The following is a 10,837-nucleotide window of genomic DNA, read 5'->3' as shown; positions in this document are numbered from 1 at the left end:
GAGGAAAACTCGGAGGATTGTCCAGATGTGATGTGACTCCTGATTCACATGTAAATTTTATATGTGTGAAGTGTAGACCCTTGTACACACACACACACACACACACACTAATTGCTGCAGTCAACACAATTATTATTATTATTATTATTATTGATAACTTGATTTGAAGTGTTTATTACTACTACTACTATTACTACTACTATTACTACTACTACTACTACTACTACTACTAATAATAATAATAATGGCCAGGTTCAGTGACAATGAGAAATAGAAACTTATTCCTACTTATTATTACTTATTTAGTAATAATAATTATTTATTATTTAGTAACTTAATAATTATTAAGTGTAATATATGTACCTTTCCCATAATTTCTCTATATTTGTATAGAAATCTAATGATAACTAAAAATAAAATAAACCTAAATAGACAGCCAGTGTCCCTGGTGCCAGGGCAAAACGCTTCTTGATCTGATTGATGATTTATTAAATCAGATTTGGACTGTTAATAATAATGGCGTATTGGTTAGCACTGTGGTAACGAGGGTCGAAGGTTCAATTCCCGTCTGTGTGCGTGGACTTTACGTCTTCCCTGTGCTTGATGGGTTTCCTCTGGGTGCTCCGTTTTTTCCCACTGTCGAAAGACATGCAGATAAGTCTAATTGGTATTCCCAAATTGCCCATAGTGTGTGGATGAGTGTGTGCATGAATATTTGATGTGTGTGTATGTGTGCCCTGCTTTGGATTGGCACTCTGTCCAGAGTGTATCCCACCTCGCGCTCTAAGACTCCTATGTTAGGCTCCAGGCCACCAGCGACTCTGTATACAGGATAGGCAATATAAAAGATGAGTGAATTATTATTATTATTATTAGTAGTAGTAGTAGTAGTAGTAGAAGTAGTAGTAGTAGTAGTAGTAGTAGTAGTAGAATTTCCACAGGTGGTTTTTACATGCATGTGTTACATATAATTCACATCTGGACATTCATGTTTACTTGAACTTACATGCTATATTTTACTGCAGAACATTTTGTCATCCATACATATGCAATACTTTTATTTAGCAGTCAAAATGCACAATTAAAATTATGCATAATTATGGTATAAGTACAGTCCTATGGCAGGTGTGTGTTTATATGGTTTGTATAGAATTATACGTTTTATTCATCATAAGTTAAAACACCCATGAGAGAGATGTTAAGTTAATGTGTTAGACTGTGCTAAAACACAACAAAGTTGAAGTAAAAGATGCAGTGATATTTGTATTATTATTATTATTATTATTTGGAGATAAAGTCAGAGAGGCCAGATTGAGGTGGTTTGGACATGTTCAGATGAGAGATTGTGAATATATCGGTAGAAGGATGCTGAGGTTGGAACTGCCAGGCAGGAGGTCTAGAGGAAGACCAAAGAGGAGATTTATAAATGCAGTGAGAGAGGACATGATTGACATGGGCAAATGATTCGCTGTGGCGACCCCTAAAAGGGAACAGCCAAAAGACAAAGAATTATTATTATTATTATTATTATTATTATTATTATTATTATTGCGGAGGGATTTACTATGGATGATTTGAACCACCTGTTCCCCTACATGTTTAGTTTCATTAAGTAATAAAATGCATTGTTATTTGAAATGTCTAATACACAGCTACACTGCAATGTATTGAAGTAATAGTAGCAATTCACCAAAATGAAACCTTACCTTCCATGAAACTGAATAGGTGGGAATGTCTCTAAAGACTTTGAAAGGAAAGACTCCCCTCTGGTGGTGCACAAATGTTATGCATGTCCCGTTTCCTGAGTAAATATCTGCACAACATGCTTTCTTGTTCTCTTCTCTTACATTTTTTCTTACCCCGAGTCTTCCAAGCAAGAATTCACTGGATAATGTGGCTGCATGCAAAGTGCTGTTCGTATGTCAACCTATTACCATTTTCTCTTTCTCACTACAACATACTAGCTATATTTAATTGTTCGACTTGAGTAGATATGTACTATTTATGACAATATTATGATACAACTATTATTAATTTAACAAGGAAATCCAAACGTGATAACCCAAAAAATCTAAAGAATCTTGAAGAATACCATTAAAGTGCATAAATGGTGTATTGAGCAAATCTTTTTAGTGACCATTCTCTATTAATAATAAATACCACAGTATATACTGTATACTACTATATAAAAACAACACCAGTGACGGTGTCATCTGGTGACAATGGGAAAAGGCTATTACATTAATGTTAATTAGATGTAACATGTAAATTTCATTATAAGTTCTCTAGATTTAATTTATAGAATTATATTTATAACTAAATATAAAATAAACCTAAATAATCAGCCAGTGCCCCTCGGTGCGCCTGATTAATAACTTATTAGATTTTATTTGATTGATTAGATTGTATTTGGAGTGTTGAATGATAATTATAATAATAATAATAATAATAATAATAATAATATAATGAGATAGTGACACCTGGTGCCAGAGTAAAACACTACACTATCTTAATTACTTGGATCACGTTCTTCTTCTTCTTCTTCTTCTTATTATTATTAATAATAATAATAATAATAATAATAATAATAATAATAATAATAGCATAGGTACATCTAAATGAAAAAAATATTGTCTATAATTTTATACATTTACATACATTCTTTTTATATTCTGTTTGTGTGCAAAAAATAAATAAATAAATAAATTTAACGTGACAGTGCCCCCTGGAGCCAGAACAAAACAGTACATACAAACAATATAATAATAATAAATAAATAAAAATCAAAACGCTCCCCCTGGTGCCAGAGCAAAGCACTACATTATCTCACAGTACAGAACACATTATACCTGATTGTTTCTTTTTTTATTTTCACTGAAAGTGGCTCGGGTCTTTTCTTGATATCGTCTTTGTTAATTTTCTTTGGACTCATGGTGCTATATCCTTACTAAATTTTGCACAAAAACCCTTTTCTCCACTCATACAAACCGGTTTTGACCGGCTACCGGAGATGCGCAACACAGACAAAAAAAAATCTTTGGTACGTGAGTTAGCCAGGACGTTCGTATGGCAAGGGGTTCACTGTATTTTGCCTTTCATACAAGACGACAACAATTCAAAAGCAAACACTGTGTTGGTATATATGAACTTCTTTTTGTCCTTTAGTGGGTACAAACGTTCGCATTCAGCCCTGTATACAGTAATCCCAGCGCCGAATGTGAGTGCCCTCTAGTGGCACTAGGGAGCACTGCACACTTTGATGATTTCTCAGTAGGGTTTGTTGAGCTTGACTAGGCCTGCATATCCACCCCTGGATTTCTTTTAACTCCTCTTGACATCTCTCTTTTTCTCATGTGGAGGATTAGACTCGACGGTATATTGACACAGACTCTTTATGAAGGAAAGCCGGGGGACTTAGTGGCGGAATCTTACAGTGAGAGTACTCTCAAACAGGATTATTTCTGCCTACCTTGGCCTGCAAATCGCACTGCATCAGGAAGGGGGTGTTAATTTTTCAGGTCTGATTGCAGATGAGAAGCGGGCCCGTTGTACGGTCCGTTTGGCGGCGATGGGCGAAGTCTTGTGGCTGTGTAGTCTGCCTTCATTTCATGCTCTGTCACATACAGCTGTCTCATGCTCCTGACAGGAGGATATGTCTCTCGTCTCTGTCTCAGTCTCTCTCCTCACACTCCTTCTGTCTCTTTCTGTCTCCCCAAGTGTGTGTACAGGCTTTGTTGCGTACATGAATGCCTTCGAGCATGGAATGCAAATGTATCAAAGAACAGCGTGAATAGAGATAGACTTGATAAACTTTGATTTGCATGTAAATTGTTTTTTTTTCTTCTTCTTTTTTTGTTACTGCCAGAGTTCTTTTAAGTAGAAGTGATTTTCCTTCTCTGTTTCTCTCTTTCCTTATTTCCAAGTCAATCCAAATTCCCAACTGGATTATATTAAATCTGGATGCACCACCGAGTCACAATCAGTTGCACATTCTTTAAAATGAAAGACATTTTCATTGAAAAAATGGCTGTCTGTTACCATATGGAATAATTTAAGGATTAACTTTATCAGAGTAGAAACATACTTTTAATACTAACATTATTTTTGTTTTTTAATCTTGTTTCTTTATTTGTTCATTTTATTTGTAAGGCATATTGAATTTTTGAATGTTTGTATAAAATGTTCTTGTATAACCGTATTTCTCATGTATTGTCTTCACTTAGATTTAAAAAAAGACATCAAAAAGTAATTTTTTAGGCAATGTGCAGCTGCGTAGTATGTTACAGCACTTCAGAAAGGGTAACATTAATTAAAAAATTTAAAAAAGAAGATACATCTGTATTGTTTTAAAAGATTCCCGTACCAGGTCTTGCCAAAAAAAGCTATACATATATCTGCATAAGAAAATAATTAGATGTATTTTATGTAATTTTTATTAAAGATGTTATTGTAATGATATTGTAATAACTAGTGATGGCCAGACAATAGAATCAGAGGCATTCCAAAACTTTAGTTCTTGTGGGATGTTCCCAGTCCGCAGCAGTCAGGTTCTACCAAAAGTACTGCAGTCTAAGGATGGAAAATTGGTGAACCAGTGACAGGGTAGATAGGGCCTAATGATGCTCATCAGTAATAAAGGCTGGCCCGGGTACCCTGATCCAATAGAAGTGCTACTGTACCACATGCATCGCTGTTTTGGTGGCTAAAGGAGGTTGTCATAATGTTAAACACCAAAATACACATCAATCAGAGTCTCCTGGTAAACGCAAGTAACTTTAAATGCAGCAGAGGTAAGTTTTGCTTTCCTGAAATGGTCTTCATTAGAGCCAGTTTTATCATGATGCTTGATGGGTTTTGCGAATGCACTTGACAATACTGTTCTTGCAAGACTTGTTCCAGAACAGCTGACCTTCATGTAAAACGATATTATTCTAAAATGTAGAAAATAAATCCATAAATTCCAAACTTTTGACTGGTCTGTACAACTTTTTGACTGGTACTGTATATGTAGTAAACTGTATTAAAATTTTAAATACAAGAAAAATATCAAATATATCAAACATTATTCATTCATTCACCTTCAGTGACTACTTCTTTCTGGTCAGGGTTGTGATGGATCTTTCTGATGTTTCTCTCTCATGATGCAATGCTGCCAGTATTTTTTTTTTCCACTTTTGCTCCTGCATGTCTCATATAAGGAGAATACTAAAACAGCCCTATGACACAATCTGTGTACTTGGACTGTAACACTGTGTTTTGGCTCCTGGTCTCATGCTCTGGACTCGGACTGGCAGTGCTCTGCCCATCAGGTTTTTTGGCATTTTGGAGAGTGCTGGCCCGTTCATCTGGGTCATGTTAGAAGCCGTGTCAACTCCTCAGATGCTCATCTGTTAGGAACATGCTCCATATGTGTTTGTATGCGGCACCGCAATGGGACGACTCCTCTGCTTTCATGCTCAAGTTTCAGTCCTTATGCTCTTTTTTCCAGTTTGAATGTGGATGTGCAAGAGTGTGCACTACAAAGTGCATCAGAGCTCAGATGTCGTACGAGCATGCACTACAAAGCGAATGCTGGCTTGGTTTTTCAAAATATGTCAAAAAGCTAGAATACTAAGAATTGGACTGCTGCAAATGCACATTTGTATAATAGAGTGGAAACATTTGTTTGCTGTTTCTTAATCTTACGAGCAAAATATTCTAAAGCTAGATTTATGTATATTGCGTGTATCATGTACATAGCTTTTTAAATATTAAATTAATCATAAATAGCTATTTAACATCAACAAATTTAATTATATTTTAATGTCAGTGGATACATCCGATTAAATCAAAGGACCAAAGTGTAAGAACTGACGCTCATGTTATTAAGCTTTTGGACTAAACAAATATATATATATATATATATATATATATATATATATATATATATATATATATATATATATATATATATATATTTAAAATTGTTATGTGTAGTTGTACAATGTTTACCCAGGATGGACATATCAAGCACCACATTACACAAAAATGTCAATTACATAAATAGCAGGCTCAGGTCGTTGTGCTGTAAGGTAATAAATTAAATACATCTATTTTTTATTTTTTTTACCATATTACTACCAGAAAATTGAAATGATGTCACAAAAATGTAGAACTCTCAAATTGAGCATATTTTTAAAAATAAACCAACTAAAAACCAACATGTGATCGTGTGTATCGGTGCTATTTCTTTGCTGATGTGTCCCTTTTTTTTGTTGCTCAGTAATGTTTGTTTCGTTGGTAGCCCTATATATGTTTATTGAAAAAAAAAAAAAAAAACAGCAAAAAGCCAAATAGCAAAAATGCTGAAGATCCTCTAATGATAGACCTGCAATTAAAGATTATAACCACTTTTAGTTTACGTCATTAATCAATATGATGCAAGCTCACACAAAAAGTGCAGTCTCAAAGTGAGCTCAAGGTAATAAGGAAAGAGGTAATAATGTTTCATTTACATTTCGGCATTGCCAACACCATATTTTTAGCTGTCCCGTAAGTTTAGCACCATCATAACACAGCTGGATTTTAGATAAACATCTTAGCAGCAGTCACTTACTGACACCTTGAGAACTTTGTTTTAGTGGCACTAAATCCATGATTACTCATCTCAAGTCATAAATTAATAATCCTTTTATGTTTTTTTTTTTTTTCTTTTTGTGACAGCAAAACTGTACAATACAAAGTCAGCTGAAGAAAGCAGTTTTGGGAAGCTAATGAATCTGTTCGAAACAGAAGTTAATTTTGCTAAGTACTTCATAACAGTGTCATTTTACACCTTGCTGCGATTGCATGATGGAAATATTATGATTAATTATTGAACATGAATCCATCATCTTTTATTTATGTGTGCATTAAACAGCACTGGGACCCCAGTGCCACTGTGTAATTGTTGTTCCATTGTGTCACTGCTCTGATTTCTGATGTGACTAGTGATGCAAAAGGAGCGCATGATAGATCTAGGCCTCTGATTGATGCTTCGTGTGTGTATCTGAACTGAAACAGCCAAGAAAATTATCATTATTTAAGGCTTTTTGCTCCTCGCTGTGTCTTTTTTTAGGAAACGACTTGTAAACACTGATGGAATAGTGATTTCCATAATGGGTGCTGCTGGAAGCGGGCGCTTCTCCCGCATCTTCGTTCCGTCTCAATAATAGGTCCACAGCTGTAGTTAAAAAATTAATCAAATTCCTTGGCAAGTCAGAAAGGTTAGGCTCCCTGCCCTGGAGATTTGATCATCTCACGGAGATGAGAGGATATGCCTTTGATGAGAAAAGCATGTCAATGATTTGTGTGTCATGAGTGGACAGCAAAACACTGTGCATGCTTAAACAGGGCTTTATGATTGTGCATGGAATAACACATACACACACTCACACTTACACAGATGGAGAGAGATGAAGAAACGAGAAGACGAAAGAGGCAGAATCAGAAATAGAGTGAAAGCATTCTCAATCATAGAGCAATCAGATGGGTACTGACATTTAAATTAGCTCAGAACAGATTTAATCTAAACACAGATGCACTGATAAATGTAAAGTGTGAATGGCTCGATGTCTCTTCAAGATGGATTTAGTGAAAGAATGATGAGCTCAGAGAGAAGGAGACAGAGAGAGAGAAATCAGCCTGTGGCCTCCTTTGAATCTGTGTTTACTTTTTTTTCTAACCAAATTCAAATATTGATGCCTTTCTGAGCCGTAGACAGATTACTCCCCAAGGCATCAAAAAGTATGAGCTTGTGTATGTGTGTGTATATGTGTGTTTATGTGTGTGTGTGTCGCTGCAGATGAAATATGCATGGCTATTCCGAATTGCTTTTAGTTACTGTAAAATATTCACCCAGGTGTGCACTGGGTGCAGCTGACAAGCTGCCAGAGGAGATGAATTTTTCACCGCTGTAATCATCCTTGCTGAAAATGCAAGGGCAAACTGTATGATCGTTCACGACAAGAAATCCGAAATAATCGCACTAAAGTCTTAATGAGTTTAATGTGATTTATAGGCGAAAAAAAAACCTATCTACACAGGTTGTAGGTGTAAGGATACATGGTGCAAGATGTGTACTTTGTCTGTATTCTCTCTCTCTCTCTCTCTCTCTCTCTAAACTAAAACATTCAGTCCTTGTGAGCTTTAAAATCCTTTCCCCATACTGACACAGACTGGATATGTTCCCTCTCTCCAGGGGTCCTGTTCCCAAATGCTGCCTATCTGGCATTAATATATTCATGCTGGTATGTGTGTGTGTGTTTAGGTGTGTAAGAGTGAGATTACCTCATCAGCTTTATGTAGACAAGTTGTCCTTGTCTGTCTGCTCTGCTTGCTGCAGACTCGACAGACTTCTTAGAACGGCAAAACAGACCCATAAAGTTGAGTTAAACAGTTGTAAATGTTTGAAAATAAAAAAAAACAACAACCTGATTTCATGTGCTTGACCTACCAATTTCTAGAATAAAACGATATATTTTCTAGAAGCGTGCATGTACCAAAAAACACTGTGGTGGTGCTCTTTTATTTAAAGGTATGCTGAAGGGAGACTAAGGTGTTGTGTAGGTGAAAATCAGAAGATGGTGAAGTGTCCGGTGCAACACGTTAAGGTCGGCCATGGAGGTTGCCCAGCATGGCTGCATCAAGCTGATAAGGAAAGTGGAGAAGCTGAAGCAGCAGTCAGTGTTCAGTAGCAACTGGATCTCGGGAAGATGCCTAGACACAGAGGTGTCCCAATGGCATCTCTATGTAGGGCAAGGCACATAGCGCATGAGATAGGCCTGTTGCACACAACTCACTCCTCTAATGGCTTGCCATCCCTTTTTTATATTGTGGTGCCAGATTAAAGAGGGTTGAGCAGTATATGTCACTGGATGTGGTGAGATCTGTACCCAACCTTGTCTCAGAAGCATCAGTATGGACCAGAAAATGGGTTGTAGAGAACATGGTAGTTGGTAAGGCATCTTTCGGAATGGTTGTTGTGCCTCATCCAACCACTGCACACATTCAGGTTGGTTAGGTCAGAGAAGACTGCCACAGAGGATGATTTGGAACAAAGTGTCTATAATATCCTAACAGTGCCAAAAAGGTACATACCTGTTTTTTCATTGTTGGCTGGAAATAGTTTTAAACAGCTTCTACGTTCTCCTCGTGTTCCTTAAGTAAAGTGGAGCGAATTCAATACTCCGGGCACATTTTCCCCTGTTTACCTCTTCCAGGACTTTATCAAGATGCTGAAAGTGGTCTGCCCAGGAGCCCAAGTGAATGATGACATAATCAACCTACTGTAGGTAGTGGCAAATGGAGTGTGCTATCACAGGATGATGTATATGAGCTACTGGAAAGTTGAGCCCCATGGAAAGTTGAGCCACATGTGAACCAAACGAGAGCACCCAATAGTGCCAATGGTGGTGCTAAATGGTTTTTTCAGCATGAGGGCCACAGGGCTATGGTATCACTCAGCTCTTTCTCTTACCAGACTGTTGCAGGAGGTAGTTCACTGGTACAACTTACTCTGTGATGGTATAGGGACGTTGCCACTTGGCCAGGAAATTAAAGATCCAAGCCAATGTGCTCAAATGACATGCTGATCATGGGCAGCAAAATGAGCAGGGCAGGTTTAGGTTTCCTCTGTGCTACTCTTTGGCACTGGCTTCAAGGCTGGGCCAGTGAACTCTTTCTCTGCCATTTTTTGGGCCCTGAGGTGACTGCCAATAGGGTGAGAAGGTACTAAATGCATAATGACATCTACTTTACTGCATGGCACTACCAGCAGGTCACTCTCCTCTCTTCTTCATTGTGTGTGATAATACAACAACCCATTCTTAACCAGAAAAGGTTGGTCTGTTGGCCTTAGTTGCTGTTGTGTGGTTCATGCTGAGGCAGCTGGCACAGAGAGGTAGAGGGAGATTTGGGCTCATCCTCTGTCTTGGTTCAGTCCTCCAGGTGTTGTACCAGGGTTGGAAGAAGTGAGTCTTCAGGGTTCTTCTGGGGTCACCTAGGTCATCATTGCGGGTGGCTGGTTGGAGTGGTGGTTTCGTATGACCAGTTGTGCACTGGATACTGATTCATACCTTTCCAATATATTACTCCTTATTCTTTCAGGAAATTAAGAGACAATTTCAAAGACACAGGCAATAGAAACCAAAAAGTCTTAAATAATCTACATATTTATCTACATGAATATATCAACAAATATCTGTATTGCTTGTATTTCGTTTTTTTTTTCTTATTTTTTTTTTATTTAATGACCTTATGTTTCAATCAGGTTCTGCCACCCTCAATAATCCCATGGATGTCAATACAGTGCTGTTACTGTTCTCTCTCCTAACACACTAAAGTGAATTTTCTCCTCTGCTGATAATCTAAGGTTTACTCCTTACTGTAGATCTGGGGACTGCATTATCCAATAAAACTCTGAGTTTATCACTTTATTCTTTTCACTCCCTCCACTTTCTTACTACAATAAGGTTTTTTACTTCCAGTGTTTGCAACCTCTCACATAGAACTTTAGATTTCTGGGGAAATCTCTGCTTAATTTTTTGTATTGTACAGGATGCAAATTCTTGCCCCACAGTTCACTCAGAAGTACAGCTTTGCACAATTAACCACTCTGTCACTCATCGTCTGTACCACTTAGTGCTGTATACAGGGTCGCGTGGGACCTGGAGCCTATCCAGGATGTGAGGTGGGGTGCATCCTGGACATGGTGCCAATCCACTTCAGGGCACACACACATACACACACTCACACACACTATCAGCTAGTTACGAAGGCAAATTGGCCTGACCTGCATGTCTTTGGACTGTGGGAGAAC

The sequence above is a fragment of the Clarias gariepinus genome, chromosome 3 (assembly GCF_024256425.1).
Source record: "Clarias gariepinus isolate MV-2021 ecotype Netherlands chromosome 3, CGAR_prim_01v2, whole genome shotgun sequence".
Classification (NCBI taxonomy): Eukaryota; Metazoa; Chordata; class Actinopteri; order Siluriformes; family Clariidae; genus Clarias; species Clarias gariepinus.
This window is presented reverse-complemented; position numbering follows the sequence as displayed.